Genomic DNA, 13189 nt, shown 5'->3' with positions numbered 1-13189 from the left:
AGACAATCAAAATGAGAGATCTCCTCAATGGATTAGCATTTCTAAAAGGAAAACACTAAAGAGAGTTCTCTCTAATTCAGGAATTCCCCTCAGGAGAGGGAAGGTAGGAGGGGTAGGAGGGAGGGGTGGGCAGGAACTGAAAGATGACCTGAGGGAGAAGTGGGGTTGGATGACCTTTACTGTTCTTACTGCAGTGCAATATTATAAGGGAGGAACATCACCTGAGGGGGATCTGGGAATTTGTGAGAGTGTTTTATATTGTTACAAAGATAGCATTTAATGAACCTAAATTTAGTCAACATAACTTGTTTCAAAGATAAATATTAAGTATTCTTTTCTACTTTTAATATGCATTGAATTTCCTGGGAATGCAACTACTGAATAAACTGAAGGAAAACTGTACTTCCTTTCATGGGAAACATTCCAAATTTAAGAAAATAATAACACTTATTGCATGCTAGCTAAAGTTGTCTATATATTCCACTACTTTTAGTCAGCATGTGTGGCTTTTTCCATATGAGAACGGTTAAAAAATCAATTGAGGCATACCAAAAAATAAATTTATTTGACCAAAACTTGAACCAGGTAGCATCCAATCTAGTAGATAGAAAACAGCTTAGAAAAGCTGTATGCAATAAAAGAGTTTTATAAGCAGCAGGGAGTGGGATCAAGGAAGTTATATTAGGCAAAAAAGCAATTCGATTATTGCAAGGTTTGTTCATGTTAAGGGGCTTCAGGGGTCTATGAGGCAGATTATGTACCTAGTGGTGGTCAGGAGATTCCTGATCAGGTTTAAGATTCCATTACTAGGAGAATAGAAACTGTAATGAATGCTTGGGTTAGTGACCTGGCGCTTAGCATCAGTAACTTTTTGTTTTTTTAATTGTACAGAAATACAACTGTTGTAGTGCAACCCCGATACAAAACGGGGTGCCTGACTGTGCGCTTAAAAGGACTTATCAATGCTCTACTGCAGGCACACACGAAAGGTTAATAAAAGGTTTATTTACAAGGGAAGGGGAGATGAGGAAATGTATAGCTCAGGGAGAAAAGTGGGAGACAAAGTTTTAAATGAGACCTACCCGATCCGCTGATCTGGAATCCCAAATGGCGCTCTGAGAGCTGGCCGCAAGCCAGGAGCCGTGAAGCCAGGAGGCGAGCTATAGCGAGCCCCCTAAGGCCCACGTATTTGGTTTTTATACCCAACCTGGCTGCTTAACTCCACCCTCAGGTCCCAGCCACCCTCCCTTTGGTGGTGATGGGATTTGTCTTTCCCAATGTCTTGATGGCTTTAGTCTGGACTGGGAGTGGAGTCCACAAAGCCTGTATGGGATTAGCTCAGGACATCATTTCTCCCTAACACGACCACCCTATTAAGCATTCCACTGAAACTATGACAAAGTGTTTGTATGTTGAATTGTGCTTTATTGTAAATTTCCTTTTGATTACAGTAAAAGGGGCAACAGAAATATTTTATTTTAAAAAGAGAAATGGCAAAATAGAAAAAACAAAAAAAGAAGAAAAATTAAAAAAAAAAAAAGAAAAGAAAAGACAACGGTATAAATATATAGAGCTGAGACCCAAGGCCTGGTATAAGAGCTTTTCACTTTGGGATTGATAGCTTCCTTCAGACAGAACACCCTGAAATCCTGGAAACCTTTCATTTACATCTAAGCATACACATTTACATAAGAACTCTACCCTTTAGTATATGCAAACAGAGCAACTCTTTTGATATTTGAACATGAGATAATGGGAAAGTGTGTATGAATAGTTTATTTAATAAACAAACTAGACTTAGTGGGGTTCAAGCAGAAAACAACTTTATTCCTTTCCACTCTTGTGCTTGTAAATCCTCTCTCTGGAATGATTCTCTGTCCCAGGATAAAATCAGGGCTTGTTCCAATCTGTGTTTACTCTCACTTTCAGAATAAATAGATCAGAATAAATAGATCTAGTTTAATATTCTATATTCCAGGCTTTCACTATTTCAAATTCTCCCCTCCCTCAAATGCTAACCTTTTCATTTTTTTAAATTTTAAACTTTTGGTGGGTGTAGGAGCAGTTTCTTCCCTATTTTCTACTTCTCTGCCCTGAATTTCAAGGTTGCCTTGCCCCCTCCTGTTTAATTGAAGGGGTTGGGGATCAGGAGAGGAAATAGGAAAAGGGGCCCAGAGGTTTCACACAGCTGTAATCTGTCATTGGTGTTCTCTAGATTGCAGATTCCAAGTTCTGATTCTCTCCCAGATAGTGCTTTTCTAGACACTTAGGAAATACCTCCTCTTGGAGAATTTCTAAGCTTCAAGACCATACTTTAAATTCCCACTGACTCCTCTAGCTGGTTAGTCCCTGGTTTTGACAAAGATTCTCTCAAGCAATTTCTGGCCACATTCCTCTTTGACATTTCTCAAGGAGGCCACAAGCTTGGCCTTTAAAGACTTAAACACTGACTTGGTTTCTAACTGTGCAAAGCTACATGCCTAGGATGATCCAGGCTCCTTTAACATTCTGGCCTGAGGAAACTCAAGGCTTCCAAAAAACTTTACTATGTGTTCCAGTCATCAAAGAGACAGGTCCCTGTCATGAAGATAGGCCTCAGTGGGAAGGTGGGAATTTAACTTCATCCAAATGGGTTTCACATAAATCAACCGTGCCCCCCCCCCTTGTTTTTTGTAACTTTTCACTTCTTGGACTTTACTGAGTCCTTTCTCATTCTTCTTATTCCCTCATTCTTCCTTTAAAATGCCAGCTCATCTCTATACAGATGGTAGTTGAATTCAGATCACAGTGGGACTCTTTTCCGTATTGCCAGAAAAAGGGGAGGCTCCAGGTTCCTGGCCCCACCCTGTTTACTGCAATAGTATGAAACTGATTAAAATTTGTCCTTACCACTTTAACTAGTGGCCTGCTGTGTTCTTTTACAATATCCAGTGACCCACTGCTCTGTTGGAGTCATGACTCTCCAGGAGGTCTTCTAGGGTCAAATCCAATTCCTTTCACTGAGTCCACCTCTGGCCTTTGGGTAACAATTGCATTCTCTACCCCACCAATCTTAGGGTGCAGACCATTCCCAATACAGCCTTCTTGCTTAGCTCTGTTGTCAGACAAGTAGGTCACCGGAGTCTTGCGTTTATAAGGTCTTAGTCAGGTATCCTGTCTTTCCTCTTAATTCATTTAAGGATGGTCTAAATACCTTTCTCCCTTTGCTCACTGCCCAGGACATTAGGTAGTAGGGAGAACATCACCACAATAATATAATAAATATTTTATATTCAATGCTTTTTGATTCCTAAAATCAAAAAACAAATTAAAAAACAAAGGAATTCTAAAGGATTTTCCCAGTTTAGTTTTCTTTCTCTCTTATTGAGTTTTATTTTCTCATTCCAAGTCTATGTTTGTATAATTTTTTGGGTTCCCAACTTTTTCCCCAAAAGTGATTGTCTTCCTTCACCTTTTTATACTTCTAAAAGTTTGGCTGAATTCATCCTTTTCAGAACAAAAGAAGGAGACTTCTCAGAGTCTTTCTCAGACTCCCATTTCATTCTGCTGAAGTGAAAAGAGCTACTGCCTTGGACGATAGTGGAAAACTGGATAAGATAAATTGCTTCCTTTTCAATTTACTTTCCACAAAAGGGAACCCACTTTAAAGGAAACTTATTTATAGATAGAATAAATGAATTTGATTCTTTTTTTGGGCTAGCCATAGTGGTGACACAAAAAGAGAAAGAAAAACACCAGAATTGTTACACTTACCCCATTGGTTGTTTCAGGGCCACTTCTTTTACCAGAAACTGAAGGTTTTTCACAATTCACTGTTGATATCATGGATGAAAGAAAACATTGCATGGGCATCAGTCATCCTACAAGACAAGGAGCCTGAATTCATAGGTATTCCTTAGACTGGAAGTGACATTCCAATTCAAACTAGTAAAGTAATAAAGGGAATCTATTTACCTATGTTACTATGAATTTCAGAGATGGTCACTGCCTCAATAAGAATTAGGTGCAAGAACTAAAAGAATGTCAATACTCTGATTATATTTGTCTCTGAAAGCTACATGAAAGGCAGGTAGAAATTCAGAAATTTTCCACTGGAAATTCCAGATTTATACCCTGTCAGTTTTAGTAATCCCAATGGAATGAGAATACTTCCTGGTAGCATCTGCAGAAAAGTCTTAGAAGGTTTTGACTGGTCTAAATTGAGTCAGGTACCCCAAGTCAATGTTGTGGTCATGGAGATTAGGTTCCAGTTAGGCAAGGGGAATTGGTAATAGTTGGGGTCAGCCCCACTCATACCACACAGCAAGACTTCTCTCAAGAATCTGGTATTCTCTTACCAGAGGAAAAGGAAAATAAGTGTTGACCAGACCTCAAAAGTTTTATTTTAAAATTTTTATTTATTTTTAATTTATGCATACAATAATTGGGGTGTAGGCCGGAGGTGCTGGGCAGTGCAGGGGGAGGGGATGAGAGGATTCACCAGAGACAGAGTGGGAAGTAGAACAGGCAGATCCACCAAAATATACCACTAAGGAGGGCAGTGGGTGGCACAGGAGAGGTCCACTGCACCATGTGGGTTAGCAACCTGGCAGGGGATCAAATCCATGCCACAGTGGCTGCTGATAGCTTGATAGCACTGAGCTTAAAACCCTTATGCCACCAGGGAGCTCACCCCCCACCAATTTTTTTTTAAAGATTTATTTGTATTTATACATACAACAACTGAGGTACAAGCCAGAGGTGCGAGGGGTGAGAGGATTCACCAGAGACAGAGTGGGGAACAGAACAGGCAGATCAACTGAAATACACTGCTGAGGGGAGCAGTGGGCGAGTCAGGGGAGGTCTGCTGCACCATGTGGCTAGCTCCCTGGCCAGGGATAGAACTCAGTGCTGCCGTGGCTGCAGAAAGCTTCATAGGTTGTCTTTACCCCTTGTGCCACCAGGGAGGCCTCCCACCAAATTTTTTAAAAAATCTCTATTTTAAATTTCTTCCAATTATTTATTTATTTATTTATTTATTTATATATACAAGAACGGGGTACAGGCCAGATGCGTGGGAGGATTTGCCAGAGACAAAGTGGGGAACAAAACAGGCAGACTGACAAAATACACTGCTGAGGGGAGCAGTGGGTGAGACAGGAGAGGTCTGCTTCGCCATGTGGGATTCTTGCTGGCCAGCCGGGATCGAACCCACGCTGCAGAGGCTGTGGACAGCTTCACGGTGCAGCACTCAAACCATCTACACCACCAGGGAGGCCCAAATGTGAGATTTAAAAGATAAAAATATAGGAATTCCTCAGACTATTATGTTATCTATTCTAATATTTAGTAAATTCCCATCTATTCATCTTTATTTCTTTTTTATTTGTTTAGGGAAAGAAAAAAGTTTATTGAGGAGAAAAGGCTGGTGGAACCAGGAAAGGGAGGGGCAAGGAAGCCCCATCTTTATTTCTAAATAAACCATCATGCTCTGATTTATAGTCACATTTACTTTTGTAGGATTCTTGACAGAGATGTCAACTGTGATAAAATTTGCCTTAATAACTTTATAGGTTAGAAAGAGAAAACTAAAAAGCAATAAAATAAAACCAAGGGAGAAAATTCAGAAATAATATACATGCAAAGTAACTCTAAGAGCGAAGAAACAGTTCTGAGTTAATTAGTCACCTTAGTTGTCATTGGGTAAGTACTGGAGTAAGTGGGACAAAGAATTCCATACTGACTCTAAGTAATACTGATGAACAAATGGAGCAATCCTTAATTACTCACTGAAACAAGAAACTCAGGTATAGGAAATCCGCAGATAATTCAAGCATTTCATTTTCATCAGGAATTCTAGCTTCTTTCTCACGCCTTTAATCACCATTGTTAAGCATTAAAAGAATATTCTATTTGAGTTTCAATTCCTGTTCATTTCCCTGTCAATTTTGAGATGGAAGTGCTGACTAAAACTGAAATGTCTCAAAGTAGGGTAGTTATGAGATGATACAAATGGAAGGCAAAGAACCTTTCTAGGTTCACCAAAAGGCTCACTGCTAAAAAAATAAAAAGTTTGTAAGAATGGGGGTGGGTGATATGTCTATAAAAAGCTTTGAATAAAGTAGGGGTTTAAACCTATAGGTTTTTTGACATACAACTAGATGATAGCAAAAAAAAAAAAAAAACTAGATGATAGCATTATCTGACTATTTCTCAAAGACAGAATTGAATTACAAAAGTCTTTATTTTCTAATTTTTTCTCATACATTTTGCTTTTACAGGTCCATGTCAGGCAATAGATTTATTTGGACAATATGCACTTTTTTTTACAATTAGATTTTTAACACTTCGTATTTTATCAGGATTTGAAAGGCATTCTAGAGATCTTACAAATCAATGAGGGAAAAAATCAATACTTTTCATCTGCCAAACAGTCAGAGGACTTGAACCAACAATTCACACATACACAAACACAGCTGATCGATGAACCTATGAAAAGGCATTCATGCAACCTCAATACTATTCAAAAGAATGCAAATTCAACCTCAACCGTACTCAAAACGCTAAACATTTTATTTATTTATTTTTAGATTTACTTATGCATACAAGAACTGGGGTGTAGGCCAGAGGAGCAGGAGGTGAGAGGATTCACCAGAGTGGGGAGCAGAACAGATGGATCTACTGAAATACACTGCTGAGGGGAGCAGCAGGCAAGGGAAGAGAGGTCTGTTGTGCCATGTGGGTCAGCTCTCTGGGCAGAGGATCGAACTCATGCCACAGTGGCTGTCAATAGCTTGATAGCACTGTGTCTTTAACACTTGAGCCATCAAGGACATCCCAAAACACTAAACATTTTAAAGATATGATTTTTATTTTAAAAACATCAGGGGTATTCTCAGATGTTTCTAGGGAAAAAAATTGGTAGAACATTTCTGAAAGGCAATATTTGTACACACACACATATATAGTCAAATATATTCTTTTAGCAATTTGATATTTCTAGGAACATATTCTAAAAAGTAAAGCATCATGTACACTAAAAAATTCAAAAATTTATTTTAGGAAGAGCAACCACGACATGTGACTTGGTCTATTAAATCCTGCCAGCCGGCCAACATGACCAAGAAGTCAAATCAAATAGTCAAATATCAATAAATAAATGATTTATTGACCAAATCACAACCCAGTTATAATCATTGGCTTTTTTCTTGTCTTATCTTCACAAACATTTATCTACTTTTGAATCTGTTCATATGTATTCAAATCATGAAATCTGAAGTCTAATGGGTAAGACATATATGTCAAACAATCATAAAAATAAGTTTAATTTATAATTATGATCGGTAATATAAGGAAGAGCACAGGGAGACCTAGGGAATCAGGGAAGACTGCCCAAGGAAGTGACATTTAGACTGAGACTTGAAAGTTTGTAAGAATTCGTGAAAAACATGTGTTCAACTAGAAGGAGCAGTCTGTGTGATGCCCATTTACACAACTGTGTGTTAGAAGAGTGATAGAGAAGTGTAATATATAGGAGAAACACATGGTATGTAGGAAAAAACCAATAGATGGCAAGGGTGGTTTCAGCCACCATCATCTCTCACCTGGGTTAATGCAATAGTCTGTTAGCTTCTTTCTCTTCCTGGAGATTCATTTTCCTAATCTCTTCTCCAGAAGATCACAAGAGGGCCCTTTTATCTCTCTCTCTCTCTCTCTCTCTCTCTCTCTCTCTCTCTCTCACACACACACACACACACACACACACACACACACACAATAAAAGACTTTACAAAGTCTTCAGGACAAACATCTAGTCTCCCTAGCACCAGGTCAAGTTCCTGTGACAGTCTGTGCTCTTTCTTCTCCAGCAACTTTTCGTGGTTTCCAAAAGCCTGTGTGTTATGGGTTTCTTCTCTTTGCATCTTTGGAAATACCTTGCTTTGGCTTATTTTCATTTTTGCAACTCTGACTGTGCAAAAGCTTCTAAAACCGGAAGCCTCTTTGCTTGTAGAATTCTGTTTAATTTGCCACTCATTATTATTATCATACGTAATTGATATATAACATTATATTAGTTTTAGGTATACAATATAATGACTTGATATTTGTATATATTATAGTGTGAGGACCACAATGTCTAGTTAGGTCAGAGCATAGTTATAATATTTTTTCCTTATAAGCCATGCATCTTAATTTTTAAGACTTCTTGTAAAAAAGGTATCTTGTAGTACTCTGTGCTTACACTAATAAACTTATTTACTCCACAAATATTTATTGAATGGTTACTATTGCTTGGCATTATTCTAGGCATGGGAAGATACAGCAGCAAAATAGATATATTAGTTTCATCCTTCAGGCTATAAAGGATTATATCTTAAGCATTTCTGTATCTTCAACAGATAGCACAGAAACATAAAAAGAAATTTGAGTTCAACTGAGCTAGAATCCAAGCCCAAGTCGGCCTAATTTCAAAGTTCATGCTTTTTCAACTACTATATAAAATTCAGGCTGAATGGACTCTATTAAAGCAAAAATAGTTAACACTATATATTAAGAAAAAATGGCAAAATAGAGCACAGTTAACTAGGGCCTGTTCCTTCATAGGCCCTTAATAATGTTATCTTGTAATTCTTCCTTTGAAATTATCATCCTTGGCTCAACGATCTACCCACTGGCAAATTACCATCATTTTTCACTCCCCCCTCCTTCCTTCTATACTTGCTCTCTGAATTCAGAAACATTCACTAACAAATGGTTTATAATAGGAAAAAAAATTAGATATCAATGTAAATGTCCTTCCATAAGATACTGGTTAAATAAGACAAATTTTCCAATGGATTATAACACAATTCTTAAAAATAAAAAGTTAACGTTAAAAGTATTGACATGTCCACATATTAATAAGTTGAAAAAACAAATTGTAGAAGAGTAGGTATAGCATAGACCAATTTTATTAAAATGTATGTGTGTGACACATATGTACAAATGAGACACAGGGCAAGCTAGGAATTAGGCAGTTTTAGGGACACTACAGGAGGGGACCTCAGAGAGTTGAGGAAGTCTTCAGAAATAAGGGCAGCAAGAGGAATGTAACTAATTCCACCAAACATCCCAGGACCAAGGACAACATTGTTAACGATGGCCTTGGTTTCCTTCAGGTGATAAAGGGAGGCAGAGATTGGAGAAATGGAGAATGGTTTAATTTATGGACAACTTAGAAGGGCAGCTGTTTAACTTCAATGCAGGGATGCTCATCTGAGGACTGGGCCATAAAGATAAAAAAGTAACAAATGGGGAAAGAGAAAGCTGTTAGATAAGGAATGTGAAGATCCCCCACTCAGTAGCAAATTAAGTGAGACAGCCGAGAACTAACCAATCACAAAGAGACTGGTGGAGCTTTAGAATAATGAGGGAAAGAAGGCATATATTCCCTGAGACACAACTCCACTTTGGCTTCCTTGCCCCTCCCAGGCCTGGTTTCCTGGCCTGGGAGTCCCACTTTATTTCTGTCCCTTTTCTCCTAAATAAACTTTTTCTTTCTCAAAACAAACCTGCCTCTTCTCGCTTGCTTGCCTGAGAGTCTGCGAAGTTCCTGCTGCGACTTCATGAGACACCAACCGGTGGGGGTCTAGTGGCTGGGGCTCAGCGCTGCCCCTGCAGCCTGAGTTCATCTATATGATCACACCCTAAGTTGATCTATATGATTACTCTAATTCTGAAACTTAAAGGCTTAGTATAGGTATCAAAATGAGAAATCTTCAGTTTTACTTCCATATCTGACACCTTTGGCTTTTTTTTTTTTACCTTTGGCTTTTAAAATATGCTCTGTGATAATCAGGGTCAGTGTTATGAGAAATATTAAAGATGTAAGTAGAATGGTTTGGGAGGGTTGCCAGTCAGTTTTATAGGGAAGCCACGGATTTAATAAAGTTTTTAAAATATGATATATATACTTTCATAAAATGGGTATTCATGGGGGCAGGGGAGGAGAAGAGGGATTAGGATCAGAAAAAGGGGTGGGAATTGTATGGGGAATGTAACTAAAAAAAATATGGGTATTCAGAGCCAAAAGTGGAGGATGCTACCCCAAAATGAACTTGAAAACCTAAGAGGATAAAGATAAGGAAAATCTTTATTTTTTGCCTTCACCTTTCTCTTTTCAAATAATACACAAATCAAGATTATTCCTTTGCAGTGTCCCATATGTTTATTATATTTGGAATCACAATGTAACAAAGTGGTCCAGCTCCAGATTCAGTTTCTCTTATATATATATTTTTTAATTTTATTTATACAATCACTGGGTACAGTTAGAAGCACAGGAGGGTGAGAGAATTCACCAGAGCCAAAGCTGGGAGCAGAACAGGCAGAAGGACCGAAGTACATTCCTGAGGGGAGCAGCGGGCGGCAGGAGAGGTCTGTGTACCATGTGGGACCCTCACTGGCAGGCCAGGATCGAACCAGCGCTGCAGGGGCTGTGCACAGCTTCACAGTGTGGTGCTCAACCGCCTGCACCACCAGGGGAGGCCTTCTATGTACAATTTAAAACCACTACAGTGCAATAGCAGGACCACAATCAGCAGTGAAGAGAATTCCATCTAGCTAGTCACATTTATTGAAGGCCTCCTATGAGCTAAACATTGGTTTAGGTAAGGGATGAAGTATTATGTTTTTTTTTGAAATATTTATTTATGCATACAAGAGCTGCAGTACAAGCCAGAGGTGGGGTGGTGGTGGTGGTGAAAGGATTCACCAGAGACAGAGTGGGGAACAGAACAGGCAGATTGACTTAAGTACACTGCTGAGGGGAGCAGAGGGAGAGTCAGGAGAGGTCTGTTGTGCCATGTGGGTTGCTCCCTGGCTGGGGATTGAACTGGTGCTGCAGAGGCTGTGTGTGTGGACAGCTTCATAGGTTGCGTCTTAACCCCTTGTGCCACCAGGGAGGCCCAGTATTATGGTTTCCTAAAGACTTTTTTTTTTTTTTAAAGATTTATTTATTCATTTACACAAGAACTGGGGTACAGGCCAGATGCGCGGGAGGGTGAGAGGATTCACCAGAGACAGAGTGGGGAACAGAACAGGCAGACTGACTAAATACACTGCTGAGGGGAGCAGCTGGCAAGATAGGAGAAATCCTCTGTGCCATGTGGGGCAGGCTCCCTGGCTGGGATCTAACTGAGCCAAGGCTTGGAGGCTGGGGACAACCTGATAGCACCTATGCTTTAACTCTTGCGCCACCAGGGAGGCCCTTGAAAGGTTTGGCGCAGTAAAGAAAAGGAGAGCCAGGCTAAATTTCTGAAGGGGGGGGGAAATTTATAGCGCCCTGGTGGGGATTCACGGACCCTAGGTTGGGGGTTGGTGAAGCTGCACACATTGCCAGGGAGGCAGGCTTTTACAGGGTGAGGAGAGGTCAGGTGGGAGACTGGGTTGCATGGCGGGAAAAGATTCTAGGGCGGGGAGGGGTTCATTGTCTGAATTTTCTAGGCAGGCTTCTGCATTCCTGGCCCCAGGTGGGCTTCCTGGTGGGCTTTTGCATTCCGGCCTCCTGCATCGACCTTTCAGGCCTGATTATTTTTAAAAGGTTGGTATGGTTATCCTCTCCGTAAGAGAAGAGGTCTTGCTATATTTTGTAAGAGGTCTTGATATCTTTAAGAGGTCTTGATATATTTATCATACAAATCAAACATTAAATATCAAGGAGGGGCCTCCCTGGTGGGGCAGGGGTTAAGTCTTAGTGCTATCAAGCTATTGCCAGGCAAGGTGGGAGGAGTTCCATCCCCAGCTGGGTATGTGACCCACATGGTGCAGCAGACCTCTACTGACTCACAGGCTGCATCCCTTAGCAGTATATTTTGGTGGATCTGCCTGTTCTGTTCCCCACTGTCTCTAGTGAATCCTCTCACCCCCTGCATCTCTGGCCTACGCCCCAGTTCTTCTACGCAAAAACAAATAAATGTTTAAAAAATAAATATCAAGGATAGTAACTGAGTATATAATTGCATAGTATAAACATACACTATGATTAAGTAGTAACCTGTTTGTCACACCCTAAGTTGTTTCTTCACTATTTGTTTTCAATTTTGCTTTTGCCATTTAAAGGCACAATTCACTTGCATATTCAAATTATCAATTTTTCCTTTGTTTCTTGAAATGACATATTTAGAGAAGCAGAAGCAGATCCTGAAGCAATGGGAGGTGGTGGAAAGAATACGGATCAAGACCCTATAGATTTTGTATGCAAGCCTGGAACAGCCAAGTCATGGCGCCCAATTTCTGTGTTGCCAAACCTTAAGCAGGTTGCTTAATGTAAACCAGTTTCCTCATTTACCCAATGAGGGACGCAGCGCCCACTTCTGAGTTTGATATAAGCATTAAAGTGCCCCGCACAGACAAACGCATCCAGCAAGTGTTAAAAATGTGAATTACCTGTATTCAGTCAGGCATTATATTAATTGGCAAGAGTGTCTACCTCCCCCATGAAGACTAAAACAAGAGACTGGGCAGGGTCACTTTTGATGAAGTTGCATTAGAAATTTTCAGCCGTCCATTTAAATACACACTCTGCAATGCACAAGGACCATAAAGTTTCCGCGTAGGAAGCCTTTGTGACTTGGGGAGAGCTAGGAGCAAAATACTCTACTTTTTGGGATTTTCCCTCGTTTCAGACACCCTCTCCCCACCTTTCCCCTCCCACACGTGGCTACTTTTCTTCCATGTAGAAGGTCAGCTTCACAGGTTTCAAAGTGAGCTGTCATTTATAAGACGAAAAGGCATCGCAATTAGAGAACTGTGAACAACACAAACCTCATTTGAAAAAAACCGCATGGACCGTGTGGGGTCGAGACACCGCTGAAACAATTCTCACCTAGGGAAACTTGAGTAGAAAGAAAAATAATTAGCACGATGACACCCAGGAGCCATTTTTACCATTTGGACTCTGAGCTAAGTTCCCCACGAACGTGTCTTGTCTCGCCTCAGCCATCGGCCGCCGCTGCGTGGGATTCTGTCCACACCCGCATTTGCACGGGATCCATTGCTTCGGGGCGCCCAATGAGCCCCGCGCCCGCACGGCCGCGCAGAGCGGCACACGGGGAGCATGTGATCTCCGATCTGCCCACCCGAGCGCGGTACCCCGTGAGCGGCGCGCGCCGGGCTCCGAGGCGTTTCGAGGCCGGGAAGACGGCATCGGCGCGCGCCACACGAGCCAGCG

The 13189-nt window shown here is 40.6% G+C and overlaps 1 long non-coding RNA gene across 2 annotated transcripts; it reads right to left on the bottom strand.

Moving 5' to 3' along the window:
- Positions 1 to 1806: 1806 nt before the first annotated feature.
- On the bottom strand, positions 1807 to 13083 carry LOC119260868 (uncharacterized). 2 transcript variants are annotated; one of them, XR_008549138.1, is made up of 3 exons: positions 12784 to 13083; positions 3754 to 3860; positions 1807 to 1922 (listed from the first exon to the last, which is right to left on the bottom strand). It is a non-coding gene; the product is annotated as an uncharacterized LOC119260868 (long non-coding RNA). The 2 variants fall into 2 exon arrangements; XR_008549139.1 differs by having other exon boundaries at positions 12907 to 13083.
- Between the last annotated feature and the right edge of the window lie 106 nt (positions 13084 to 13189).

The sequence above is a fragment of the Talpa occidentalis genome, unplaced genomic scaffold (assembly GCF_014898055.3).
Source record: "Talpa occidentalis isolate TD23 unplaced genomic scaffold, MPIMG_talOcc4v2.1 talOcc4.6, whole genome shotgun sequence".
NCBI lineage: Eukaryota > Metazoa > Chordata > Mammalia > Eulipotyphla > Talpidae > Talpa > Talpa occidentalis.
This window is presented reverse-complemented; position numbering and strand designations above follow the sequence as displayed.